The following is a 14215-nucleotide window of genomic DNA, read 5'->3' on the forward strand; positions in this document are numbered from 1 at the left end:
CCAATACAACTTCTGTAATCTCAGGATGAGGGAAGTAAGGGCAGGTTGATCAGAAGTTTAAGGTCATCCTCAGCTACACAGTGAAGTAGAGGCCAACCTCTTTCAGTTTCTTTTTAAATGAACATGAATATATTACTGAGGCATCTTAGGGTTTCCATTGCTGTGAACAGACACCCTGACCAAGGCACCTCCCATAAAGGACAACATTTAGTTCAGGCTGGATTACTGGTTCTGAGGTCCAGTGTATTATCATCAAGGCAGGAAACAAGGCAGCTTCCAGGCAGGCATGGCACTGGAGGAGCTGAGAGTTTTATATCTTGTTCCAAAGGGAACCAGGAGAAGACTCCTTACCAGGAAGTTCTGTGGGGGAGGGGGCGCGGCAGTCTCATTGTCTACCCCCAAAGTGACACACTTCCTCCAACATGGACACACCTAAAAATGCCACTTTCTGGACCAAGCATATTCAACCTACTACAGGAGCCTCATGGAGGACAGAATAAATTTATAAATGGACCTTAATTGCAGAATATTTGTGTATTGCAACCTGGGACTGGTGTGGGCAACCAAAGGTGTTTATTTTTGGAAGAGAGCAGCATCTGGTTGAAAGCTGTGTTGGTTGTCCCTGAGCATTTTAACTTAAGTACAGAAAGAGGAGTAGTCTGGAAATCAGAAGGCTTGGGTTGTACTTTTAGGACCTATAATCTTTACAGTGAAGAATGTTATTTATGTGAATCAGAACCAGACACCAATTAAACTGGTTGACAGATTTGCCGTACACAGGAACATGTTCTTCCATGGCTATGAAGAAGGGTTGTCATAGATGACAGGTCACAAAATACCTGAAGTCTATCTTTTCTTACGTTTTAGGCTTCTTATCAATATAGCAATATAACCTGTACCATCAACTGACCTTGAAATGTCTTATAGATAAAAGTGTTATCACTCCAAGTGTCTGAGGCCAGCCCTGTGTTCTCTATCACTAGTCTTGGATTTTCATTCATAATTTAAGCTCAACCTGACCAGTGGTGTGAGATTAATGGGGCTTCAATTGAGTTATTCCAAGGAAGAATGATATATTGGCCCTTCACAGAAGTTCTTTATAAGAGATAATTCATCCAAACAAACATCAGTCAGTAACTGTGTCATTTGTCACTGTCCTGGGTTGGGAAATACAATCATGAAAACAGTCACGTAAAAGAGGATCTGGACTTATGGAGCCCATGTTGTTATAGGGACCAACGACCAGGAGGAGAGTGTTCAACAACCACATGATGACTGAGCTACGGAGAAAACAACTTGTCTTTGCTTTGAGGCATTAGAGGACTGGGATGTTACACAGTGGCAGAAAGATACCCTGGAAGGAGAAGAATCCTGAAAGACATCTTAGTTACATTTGTATCTCTGAAGAGACTCCGTGATAAAGGCAACTTAAAAGGGAGAATATTATTGGGGCTCACATTTCCAGATGGACGTGGTCATCATTTGACCCAAAAGCATTGGACAGAAGGGGGCAGGGCATGGGCTTCTGAAACATCAGACTCCACTCCCAGTGACACACCCCCTCCAGGCAAGGCCCCGCCCCTTAATCCTTCGCAAACAGTTCCATCAGCTGGAGCGAATGGGAGCCACTCTCATTCAAACCACCGCGAAGGAGGAGCTTATGTGTTTGGAAGCCAACATTCTGGAGAATTCCCTTCCATGATTGAGAGATCGCTTATTCCAAAACGAGAGGAAGGAAGCCAGAGGCGTGGAGGATTTTGGGAGCTCATGGCTGATGCAGTGACCAGTTAGTGAATGGGAGAACTCAGCCAAACTTTAGTCCAGAAGGGTAGCTCTTCTCATTCAGAGATTTTGATGCAAAAAGAGTCAGTATCACTGTAAGACCTTGGTTCTGTTCTTGGAACTAAAGCTTTCCTTGAGCCTTGTTCTTCTTTTGATGAGACAGAAACAGGACCTGCTGTACGAAGCTGTGGAAGATCAGTGAGGTGATGCACCTCTGTGCTGTGTGGATACACCATTGCCGAACAAACATGGAGTCATCAGTGCCTTATGGAGAGCTCCTACCCATGCCAAGCTCCTGGGAAGCCCAGACAAAGCATGACATAGTTCAGGTGTCACGGGTAAAGAATAAGTGGCAGAGAGGATGGCCTGGGGTGCTGGGCTGATTCCTAGTTGCCGTTGATCTGAGGAACCTAAGTGGAGAAAATGAAAAGTAAAGCTCAAGGAAGATGGTGTCTAGGAAAACATCCCCAATGTCACAGTGTTACTCACAGCCCAGGCTGTTGGCAAAGAATCCTGGGTTGTTCATAAACCAGAAAGGATGAGTCACGGCAGTATTTACACCTAAAACGAACACCCAAGAAACAGGCTTCTTTCTGCCACACCAGTAAACAGTGATACACTTCGTTATTAAAAACAAGCTAAGAGAGAAATGGCATGTTAATGCGTGTCACTCAGACCACTGGGAACAAGGCAATTATCTTCAGGATATTAAAATAATGGCTGGCATTAAGGATGCTTAAAAACCAAGTCCACTGGAAGAATGAATAATTTATCAGAGTGACTATGAAGACTTCCTTCCTTGCCTCGAAGCAAAACCACAGACTGAACTTTAGCCCTAAACTATCAAGAGGCATCTTTCACAGATTAAACGGGAGAGCTATTGGGGTGTCTGGCCACAAACCTGCACAATTTCCCTGCTGGCTTATACCCTGCAGTGAGGAAATATTTCAGGCTTACATCAGGCACAGGTGAGCTAGATCTGACTACATTGTAGCTTCTCCCATTCCCAAGTTCAGTTTCCCATCTCCATTTCCATCCACAAGGCAAATGGTACTCCTCCCAGCTTTGCAGTGAGAAGCTTATTCCAGGCTTCCCAGTCCTGCTGGCTTATGGGAGAAGATGTGAATGGAGCTCATTATTTTACTCCAAATTCATTCTTTAATTGACAAGAAGTATGCATCTAAATAGGCTCATGCTCGCGCAGCAGAAGAGACGACATAAATTTAACAATGGGCAGATTGTTACTATTTAGCATTTAACAATGGGTGGATTGTTACTATTTAGCATATTTATGGAATTTTAGATTCAGGATGCATTTTAGAAGTCTTTCATTCCTTAATCTCTATACTTCCCCCTGAGTCTGACAGGTGATAAAAAAAATGCTTTGAGTTTTAAATTGCCAAGATGTGAACATTTTAATGGGGAAGGCTCTGCTATTTTTCCTTGCTCTCAAACAAGCCTACCTGTTAGAGGAAAGCAAGGACCTGTGAAGGGATAGGGATCACATATGCCCGAAATAATTATAAAAAAAGATATACACTGTGTTATGTCCCAAGCCAGGGACACTAAAGGACGCAATCTCAATACCCTCAAGGTAACTGACAGGTGTCTCAGCACCTATAGCTCCCAATGATACAAGCCACAAGATGCATCTCACCCAGGGGACAACTCCCCCAATTTTAACGCTGACACACCCTCTGAGCTTCTGCGCCCTTTTGGGAAACCACTCCCTGACAATTCTCCTCAAATGCATGTATGCATTTAAGTGGAAATACAAACCTAATTAAAACAAAGAGAGTTCATACTGTGTGTGTTTGAAATTTCCAATGTTCAGGACTCTAACTCCTTCTCAGGGACGCTGTCTTCATCCTTGGGATTCTGACAGCATGCCCATGGGAGTTCTGATGACCTCGGGTGGAGGTTTCACAGAGCCTGCTGTCAGTCTGTGCACTCAGCTGGGTCCCCAGGGGTGCACTGGGTCCAAGGTGGTATGAAGAGGCTGTGTCTGGTACTAGGAGGTACAAGGATGTGTGTGAGGGGGTGCACGGGAGTGTGAAGAGATATCCAAAGGCCCCTGCAGTACTGGGACTGCAAGTCTCAACTCACAGAAGTGAGCCGATACGGAGCCTTCCTAATACAATCTGCCTTTGCACCCTCCCCTCCCCAATCTCTGAATCAGAAAGCCCTGGATCTCCGCTGTCCCAGCCTATGGTGTCTTCTCCTGCTATCACCCCTCCCCCGCCATGTCCCAAGTCCTCGCTGAGGCCCCTAAACCTGGACTCCAGACCAGCAAGCTCCAGAGCTTGTGACCGTTTCCCGAGGCCATAAGACAAAGAATCCTAGGTCAGTGTCTCCAGTGCCTATCTGTGGGATCCCTGGGAAACTGGGCAGGGGCACAGTGCCCTCCAAGTTGAGTTTGGGGAACATTCGGGTGGGATTACACATCAACCACCCTCTCCTTGAAGCCAAGAAATGTCCAGCAATGCAAGTTCATCTTGGGGCACCCCAGCCTAGTATCATTCAGTAAGAGCCCCCCCCCCCCAACCAAATCCCTAATTCTAAGTGATAAAACTAGGGCCTTGAGAGATGGCTCAGAGTGCTCACTGGTCTTGCAGAAGACTGGGGTTCAGTTCCCAGCACCCATATCAGGTGGCTGACCTAACCAGTTATAACTCCAGCAGATTCCAGGCCCTTCTCTGACTTGCGAGTGCGTGTGCGCACACGTTCACCTCATACACATAAACCCACAGTGGGCACACACATGCACATAACTAGTTTTACGATGTAAGTCGTTTTTATTTACTTTTTCATTTTTGAGAGTAAGATAATCACAATGTTTCTCTTTCCCCTTTCTGTCCTCTGAACAGCCCCATACACCTTTTCTGCTCTCTTTAGATTCATGGCCTCTTAAAAATAAACCTTTTAAAAAAAAGTAGCAGAGACAGACACCCGGGTTTGTTCTCTGTTCCATGCTAAGGCTGGCATAGTGATTATGGGTTTAAGTAGGCAACACTGAACACCTTGTCAGTTTTAGACCTTCCCATCGCCACTTGAAGGGGAAGTGGAGAACAGGGTGCAAGAGGATCTGTATGAGGAGGTTTTAATGACTGCTGTAAAAGTTTATGAGCCAGCACAGCTACAGTCATTGAAGAGTCTAAAATTATCGCGACCCCACACTTGCTCTTCTGCTTTGCCATTTTTGCTTTTGTAACGAGTGCCTAGCATACCTATTCCTGCCACAGCAGGCATGTACTGGCAAGAATTATTGCAGTTGAGGCGGTGCATGCCTGGAATCCTGGCATTTGGGAGGCTGAGGCATCCAGATGTGACGTCATATGTACCCTGATCTGACATCATGTGCATGTTATGCATTTATATCTTCTTCTTAATAACATTATTATTACTATTACTATTACTGTTATTATCATTATTACTACTACTACTGTTGTTATTATTATTATTATTATTATTATTATTATTATTATTATTGTTGGTCAAGGTTTTGATGTAACATAGCCCAGATTGGCCTGGTCCAACCCATGGCAATTTTCATCAGGAAATCCTGGTGATTCCATTTTTAGAGGGAATTCTAAATCTCAGCCTTATGACAAACATCTCATTCTCCATGGGTCACTTGGTCACTTAGCTTTCTTACTCTTGCTCATGTCCTGGTGGTTAGTTATGCCTGCATCACACAGTTAGGTGTGTCTAACCTTCAGACATCGCAACAGGTGTCCACTACAAAGTTCATCTCAGGTGCCACACAACAGAGATACCCCAAACTCTCTAATGTTGCAAGTAGGTCTGTGATTCTATGCTGGGCTGCATTCATAGCTGTCCTTGGCTACATGCTCTCTGTCCTCCAGTTGCAGGTTGGATGTCTGGTAGAGTAACTTATCGAAACTATAGTATTAACTCCTGTTGACCCTCTGCCCTAAGGAACAAGCAGCGGCCTCCCACTGCTCTCCGACAGGATACAAAGTTGCCATTGGTCTCTGCATACTTTTCAACCAAGGGCCTCTCACACCTTGCAGTAGTTTCTCTGGCTTCTCCAGCTTCTTCAGTCCTCAGGCCATTGCAGCCTGGCGTCTGCGGCCATCTGTTCCAATTTTTTTTTCCTTCCAGAAAAACCATGGCTGTCCCTATTCTGAAAGAGCCCATGGTCCTGTGCCTTCCCAAATTAATTTTCATCCCCTTGCCCATGTTTTGTTTGTTTGTTTGGTGGTAGTCCATGCTGGACAAGCACTCTACCATTGAACTACATCTCCAGGCATGTTTCTATTTTCTCTGAGAAATGGTTGGATGTGATACTGGTGCCATCTTGAATCAGAGTGGTGTGATCGTGAAAACAAAGTCTCCGGGAGCCTGGGTCTTCTTACTTCCCCTCACAGAGTTTCAAGGGGGCTTGAGGAGGCTCATGAGGCCTGACCCCTTCCTCTCTTCTCCAGGGTTATGTGAATAGCCAGCCATTGCTGTGATTAAGACTCTCTGGTAGTTTCGTGATGCACAAATTGACCCAGGGACTCTTTAGTGACTCTGTTGGCTTTTGTTGTCCATGAGAATTCCCCATTTATTCTCTGCCTTGTCAATAAATGCTGATCACCCAATGGCTGGGCAGAAGAGAGAGAGACAGATAGAGAGAAATATATATTATATTATATATTATATTATAATATTATATATATATATATATATATATATATATATATATATATATATATATATAGAGAGAGAGAGAGAGAGAGAGAGAGAGAGAGATTGGGCCTGGCACAGGCTTTTGAGACACCAAACCCTGCCCCCAGTGAATGCCCCTTCAACAAGGCCACGCCTCCTAATCTTTTCCAAATAGTTCATCAGTTAGGGACCACACATTCAAATATAGGGGCCATTTTCATTCAAACCACCACAGCAGTGGAGACTGAAATTTGAAAATCACATGATTTGGGGAACTCCTTAGGGATTTTGGGTTACTCTGCTACTCTTATTTTCAATTACAGTGCAGCTTTCTAATAATCTATAATTAGCTTAAAATCTCCATATCTGGTTATATCTAACCCTACTGCAGAGAACATGGCGTGTGAGGTGACATTGGAACCTGGTTGCATTGTTCTCATGTCTCACACATAAAAACATTTATCTCAGGTTTGTCTAGCTCTCAGAAATTCCCTATTCTGCACCCTTTAAAACCAGTATGCTCAGCCACACACATCCTATTATTCATTGCACAATGAATATCAGCATAGTAGAGCAGACCAGTTCTGTTCTTAGATAAATGTCACCATTTGGGAAAAGTTGCAGGTTGAAAGGGAAACCAGCTAAAGCTCAGTGTGGGAAGGAGGAGGCGGCTGAGGCTCAGGGATGGATGCCCGAGGGCCTCATTATGTTCAGATTTCCCAAGTGTTTCTACCCAACATGGCAGTCATGGTGAAAACAAGATTGTCTCTGGATATTGGCTTACTTTGTGAAAGGGATGTGACAAAGGGATCCTCTACTTCTCCTTGGGACTTTCAGATATTATCTCACTGCTAACCCACTGCCGGGCACTATGTTCCCAATCAGAATGTAAATGTTCAAGGATATTATCATGTGGGATGGTCCCAGATGGTCATAATGAAAGATAAAAATACCAGTAGAAAAGGAATAGAATCACTCAAACTAGTTTGTCTGGATGTCCGTTACTAATTAGCAATGATGTCTAACGGTCTGGTAGAAATGTGTCAAGGGAGCCTAATTTCTGGAGATAGTTATTAAAATAGGACTTACTAGAACAGTGACGGCTGTGTAGTGGATTTGATTCTTTTACTCACATGGTATTTCCATGGTTGAAGATCTGAGGGTTCTTTAAACCATAACTTTCCTTTACTCAGGGTTCTCTGAGGGGTTCCTCCCAGTAACCAATGGAAAGAGATGCAGAGACCAACAGTCAAAATTTAGACAGAGCTTGGGGAGCCTTATGGAAGAGTTGGGAGAAGGACTGAGGGACCTGAAGAGGATAGAGACTCCACAGGAAAACCAACAGAGTCAACTTAACTAGACCCTGGGAAGCTCCTAGAGTCTGAACCACCAACCAAAGAGTGAGCACAGGCTAGACCTAGGCCCCCTGCACATGTGTTAGCAGATGAGAAGCTTGGTCTTTATACACGTCCCCCACCAACTGGAGCAGGGGCTGTGCCTGCCTGTGAAGCCTGTTCCCCCCCCAAACGATCCTCCTTGTCTGGCTTCAGTGGGAGAGGAAGCACCTAGTCCTGGAGTGACTAAATGTGTGGGGGCGGGAGGGGGTGGGCAGGATAGTGTGGGGCTAACACCCAGCGGGATCTCCTCCTTCTTAAAGGAGAGGGAAGGGTGGAATGGGGGAAGGATCTGCACGAGGGGGCATTGGGAGAAGACGGGGGCGGGGGGGGGCTGAGAATGGAATGAAAATTGAATAAATAAAATCATTTTAATAAAAAGAGGTTTCAGTTAAATGAAAACACATTTGTAGAATAAAAAAGATACATTGAATGCTTTTCCTCTGCACTTCTAGAATAATTCTATTTATTCTGGAAGTCACTCCAGTTCCTGCATTTCCATACACATTCCAATGCCTTGCCCTAGACTTGGGTTTTAAGCATATTAACTGCACTTCTTACCATCCTTCCTCATAAGTCAGAGAACATTAGGGGTTATGCCCTGACTTAGCGGTGAAAACTGGTGGTATTTGGTTATGGTCTTACTTCTGTAACTTTGATATTTTTCTCTCATTCCTGGCAGCTGTATCATGGAAATGTGCCAAAAGGCATTTGGAGGTTTATTTATAGTTTGTACAAATGCAGTTTGAAAATTCTATAGCCAAACTCAGGTGTTTCATTTTCATATTAACAAAGTCTCAAAGTCTGTTTTTTTTTTTTTTTTTTTTTGTAACCGTACCGTGCCTTCTTTATTACAAAGGAAAACACTGAGTGGTCAGATCCCATCTCCAGAAAGTCTGAACAGATGGTTTGTGTACACGTGGGCATCATCTATTTTCCTTTCCATAAAAGAAGACAAGCCTTTGATTATAAAGGTTGTCTTTGTATGACTTGCTCGGTCCGTGGTGCCCGATAGATTATTTTATGGTGCTGATGTTTTAATTTTCCACCTAAAGCATGCTTTGTGTGTTGCAAGGGCGGAGCCTGTGATTTACTGCAGCGGCCATGTGGAATTCTAGAGACTTAACCTGAGAGTGTCAATATGAGAGGGATATTTGACCGTGGGAGCTAACCCAAGCCTGAACAGATGGACCTATAAATACCACTAAGTACCAGCAAGTTAAAATCTGATCCTTTCTCTCCTGGCATTCTAGTATTTCCTGGGATGGAGTAATTGCTTGGGGAGCTGGTGGCCTTTCTACCTAATGTATTCATACTGTTCTTGATGCTTTCTCCACAATCATCACGGGGAGAAATGTATTTCTTGCCCTTTGAAAAGCTTATGTTACAGTTGGACCGCTTCTCTTAAAGTATGGCTTCAGCTGCACTAATGATTTAACTCTCTTAGTGTAGGGACAGGCCTTGCAAGAATGGCTGTGGTCTCTCATCACTGCAGTAAATAATCCACTCATTTTCACTGCAAAGGCGGATGCTTATCCCTGGCCCTGGCCTGTCTGTTTGCAATGTCTCATGCTATTCTGTTCTGTTCTGGAGCTGTGATAAAACATTATGGCCAAATGCTATTTAGGGCACGAAAGGGTTTATTGAAGCTTCCAGGTCACAGTTTATCATGGATGGAAATCTGGGCAGAAACTGTTACAGAATTTTCCCTGTCCAAGCACACTAGGGCAGTGGGAGGCCTGTGATTTGACAAGAAAAGGGAGGTGGAGCTAAGAGTTGCAGAGACAGAGTGTCTCAGGGAGAAAAAAAAAAAAAGCCAAGATGGAGGCAGATGGAGAGGAAGAAGATCCTGATCCCACGTGGTTTTAACAGCCACATGTAGTTATGATTTCACAAGGTTGGAAATATTGGGATAAAGTTTTTATCATTATCAATTGGCTCTAATATTGTTGTATTGGCGTCTTATAAGTTGCTATATTTATTATTATTATTATTATTATTTTGGTTTTTTGGATTTGGTTTTTTCGAGACAGGGTTTCTCTGTGTAGCCCTGGCTGTCCTGGAACTCACTCTGTAGACCAGGCTGGCCTTGAACTCAGAGATATGCCTGCCTCTGCCTCCCAGAGTGCTGGGAAGTTGTTATATTATTGATATATAAATCTGATTGGTTAATTAAGCTCGAAGAGTCATGATTCTACCAGGTTACTGTGTATTGTGTTAGGCAACCAGGAGGTTGGCGGTTCCATTTAGTTAATGGAACGTGGGATCACTGACTACATGGGTTTATGGCTGAGGAAGAACTAGTGGCTTCAGGGACAAGTGCATGGGAGCTGGGAACGCAGGGATCAGTGCAGTGGAGGCAAGCTGGGGAGATCAGCTTGGCAAGAACATGCCAGTGTCCACACTCGTGTGGGAACGTGCTGGATTCTTTTTCATATTCCCCACAATAAGGAACTAGAAGTAGAAACCACAGAGGAATATTGTTTCCTGATTCGCTCATAGGCTCCTTTTAGTTAGCTTGCTTGTATTAACCAGGACTAGCAGCCTAAGGAGTGATACCACCCACAGAGGGCAAGCCCTAATTCCCTGGAACTGGAGCTCTAGCTACCATGTGGGGACTGAAAACCAGGGGTTCAGTAAGTGCTCCTAATGTTGATCCATCTTTCCAGCCCCAGCCTCCAAAGATTTTTTTAATTTGATACTTTCTACAAATATTTTAGAACACGGAACTAAGGGATTTTCTTTTGTTGTTTTGTTTTGTTTTTAATTTCAAATCTCAGGTTATGGTACAAATTTTCATTCTCAAACACAAAATCACTGTGGTGGTTTGAGTAAGAATGACCCCCATAGGCTCATATATTTGAATGCTTAGTCACCAGTTAGTGGCACTATTTGAAAGGATTAGAAGGATTAGGCGGTATGGCCTTGTTGGAATAATGTCACTGGGGGGTAGACTGTTTGGTTTTAAATGCCCATACTAAGCTCAGTCTCTCTTTCTCTTGGCCTAAAGATCTGGATGAAGCTCTCAGCTACTTTTCCAGCACTGTGCATGGAGATGTGTGTGCCCATGCTCTCTGCCGTGATGATAACTGTAAGTAATTTCCAAATTAAATGCTCCCTTTCATGGGTTGCCTTGTTTATGGTGTCTCTTCACAGCAACAGAACAGTGATTAGACAATAGAATGTCCTTCAAACCAAACCAAACCAAACCCAAAACCTCCATGGTCAAATCTTTTCTGGAAAGAATGTATGTTGGGGCTGAGAAAGACATTTAACTTTTCTGCTTTTATTTTGTGAAAAAAATCTGTAAGGTAGAACAATCTGGAGGATTGAAAAAATAGTCTAAATTTTGATGCCATTTTGGACTATTTTAACTCACTTTTCCCCCTGTGTGGTTTTAAAGCAGCCTCATGGTAATTTACTAAGCAAGGTCTCTGAGGGAATAACTAGTTGTCTCAGCCCATGTTTTAGAAAGAGATATCAATTAGGAAAGGTTCAGTTATGGTAAAGGAATGGACACTTTCACAATGGTAGCACAGTAAAAGTTCATTTCTTTTTCACACAAAGACCCAGTCAATCTGAGAGACTTCTCCCAGAGGTGAACATCTTTGAAGTGACTAGTTGACTTGAGATCTTTTCATCTTGGGGTCTTGCAACCTCAGTCAATATATCTCCTCCTTGGTTGCTGCAATGGAGGAAGGGAATTATAAGGGACATTTTCATTCTTCGTCTTTGAGAAGTGAAGTCCATTAATCCCAATCACACTCCATTGGGCAACATTAAGCCATGCAGTCCCAAGTCTATGAGGAAATGAGATATTGTGTGGTTCTCAGAAGGACTGAAAACCCCAAGACAAATGTAGGCTAGCTCTTACTATTATTCTCGTGAAACCCAGTCTTTATGAACAAAGGATTTATCTCAGAGCTCAAGATTATTCCCCCTGAAGGAAACTTGACACATGTGTAAATGTAAACTTTTACATCTGGATTATTGGCCACTGGGAAATCATCACATCTGGAAGGTGGTTCAAGGGTTGGGTCTAGATACATCATGGCCATGTGCGTTTTCATGGTCTTGTCTTTTGTTCTTCTACTTTCCTCTGAAAGTTGGCTACCCTACCGCCTTCTCTAACACCTGCACTTGGGAATGACCTCCAAAAAGGTAGCAGATTTTGGTCATTTCACTGTGTGCTGTAGTGATTGCCCTAAGTAGTGACTGCATCTCAAGCATGGCCAGACCCACTTTGAGGATGAAATCTGCCTAACTATTAGTTTTAAAGTATTTCCTTTAAGGTCCAGAAGAATAGTTTTACATGGTGCATTCTTAGAGTTCACACTACACATAAAAACAGGAATAATGACATTTTCTTTACAACTACCTTATTTGCTTTGGTGATGGCCTGATTTAGGTCTGCTAATGGGGACTCTGAGCTCATTTTAACGAAAGGAGTCGATGCATAGGACTTTGTGTTGTAAGCACCATTATTTCTGTCCTCTATTCAACCATGGGCAAACGGCTCACAACATGACCAATGGTTAATTTTAAGAAAAAAAAATTTTTAACAAGTTAATTATCTGCAATCCTTGGAGCATATGGTTCTTTCTAAGGTCAGTGACTCGTTACACATTTCCTAATGGTGTAAAGCATGGTAATGAATAATGCGTGTGCTACAGTGCTATTTTTTTGTTGCTTAGCTCATTGCTGGCGATCGAATAAGGGCCTCACACATTCGTTATTATTTTTCTTGACAAATAAGATTTGTTTATAATCCAGCACACAGTATGATAGCTACGGTATGAAATGATTACTACAATCAAGTCAATTAGCACCAATCACCTCACAATCAATACATTTTCCTGACTTACTTTTTAAAACAAATTTCAGGTATAAAGTAGATTGTTAGCCATCAAATTGAATAGCAGAGTCTCCAAATTTACCTATTTCATAACTTGGATGTGTATAGCCAATGTCTCCCCATTCCCTCTATTCCATATTCCCTGACAATTACTGTCATGTTTTTTTATTCTATAAGTTCATATATATTTATAGATATTATGCATACATATTCATATATATTCACATACACACATATAGTATTTATTCAGTTTTATTTTGTCTGTGGTGTGTTTTGTCTCCATGGATGTCTGTGAACCATATGCATACAGTACCCACAGAGGTCAAAAGAGGGTCTTGTATTCTCCAGAAACTAAGACCATTGTGAACCATCATGCGGTTGCTGGGAATTAAACTCAAGACCTCTGGAAGAAGAGCCAGTGCTCTTAACCACTGAACTATCTCTCCAGACCCATGTTCAGGTTTTAAAGACATTTTGGGTCAGATTTTTACTGCTATTATAATGAAATATCTGAGGAACACAGCCTGAGGGGGGGAAGCATTTCATTTTCCCACAGGTTTCATCATGACAAGGAGGAGGCAGCTGAGAGAAGCCATACTGATCGTGGTATCTGGGCAGCACAGATATCACATGGGAAAAGGTAGGGCATAGGCCCCAGTGACAGTCCCTAGAAATTCATTAGTCAGTGTTCCCCAACAGAACAAACATTATTGAATGAATAAAAATTACACTGGGAATTTACTAGAGTGGCTTACACAGTCAAGGCTAGCCCGGTAATGATCACCCTTCTGCTGGAGAGCCTGAGACACTAGCTTCTGGGTCCTGGAGACTGGATACCCAAGTCATCCTGATCTGGAGATAAAGGCCTGGGGATTCCCTGGGGGAAGGATGGTAGCTTCGGAGTAGCTGTCCTGGCCAGCAGGCAGTGAAGGCAGTCAGGCGAAAGCAACAACTTCACATCAGGTCCCACACACCCGGGGAGTGGGATGTTTTTTTCCCTCAGTTGATCCCTCCAAGAAACACCATCATAGGCCAGAGCATGTCTCTTAGTTGCTTCCAGAGCCAATCACAGACAAAATTAATAGGCACACCGTCCTTTTTACAACCTTTAAGAGAGTCTCCATATTATGAATCCATCAAGGGGTTAATCTGTTGATGAGGTCAGGACTTTAGGATCTAATTGCTTCTCCCAACCCCAACAGCTGGTAATTAAACTCCCAATGAATGAACCTGTGGTGGACATTGCATATTAAAACCACAGCACCATCTGTTTTTGTTCTGTTTGGCTTATACTGCTTACTATAATGCCCCCTAGTTTAGTCTGTTTTACGATACTGGCAGGATTTCCCTGTCTTTTATGTATAAGTAGTATTTCGTAACTGTATTAGTTTGGGTTCTCTAGAGTCACAGAACGTATGGATAGTCTTTATATAGTTAGGGAATTTGTCAGTGACTTACAGTCTATAGTCCAACTCCCCAACAATGGTCAGCAGCAGCTGTGGCTGGAAGT

At 43.0% G+C, this 14215-nt stretch overlaps 1 non-coding gene across 1 annotated transcript; it reads right to left on the reverse strand.

The window, feature by feature from the left end:
- Positions 1–714: 714 nt before the first annotated feature.
- Positions 715–845, reverse strand: LOC127670341 (small nucleolar RNA SNORA24). Its single transcript, XR_007974546.1, has one exon. It is a non-coding gene; the product is annotated as a small nucleolar RNA SNORA24 (small nucleolar RNA).
- Positions 846–14215: the final 13370 nt, after the last annotated feature.

This window comes from Apodemus sylvaticus, chromosome 19 (genome assembly GCF_947179515.1).
Source record: "Apodemus sylvaticus chromosome 19, mApoSyl1.1, whole genome shotgun sequence".
NCBI lineage: Eukaryota > Metazoa > Chordata > Mammalia > Rodentia > Muridae > Apodemus > Apodemus sylvaticus.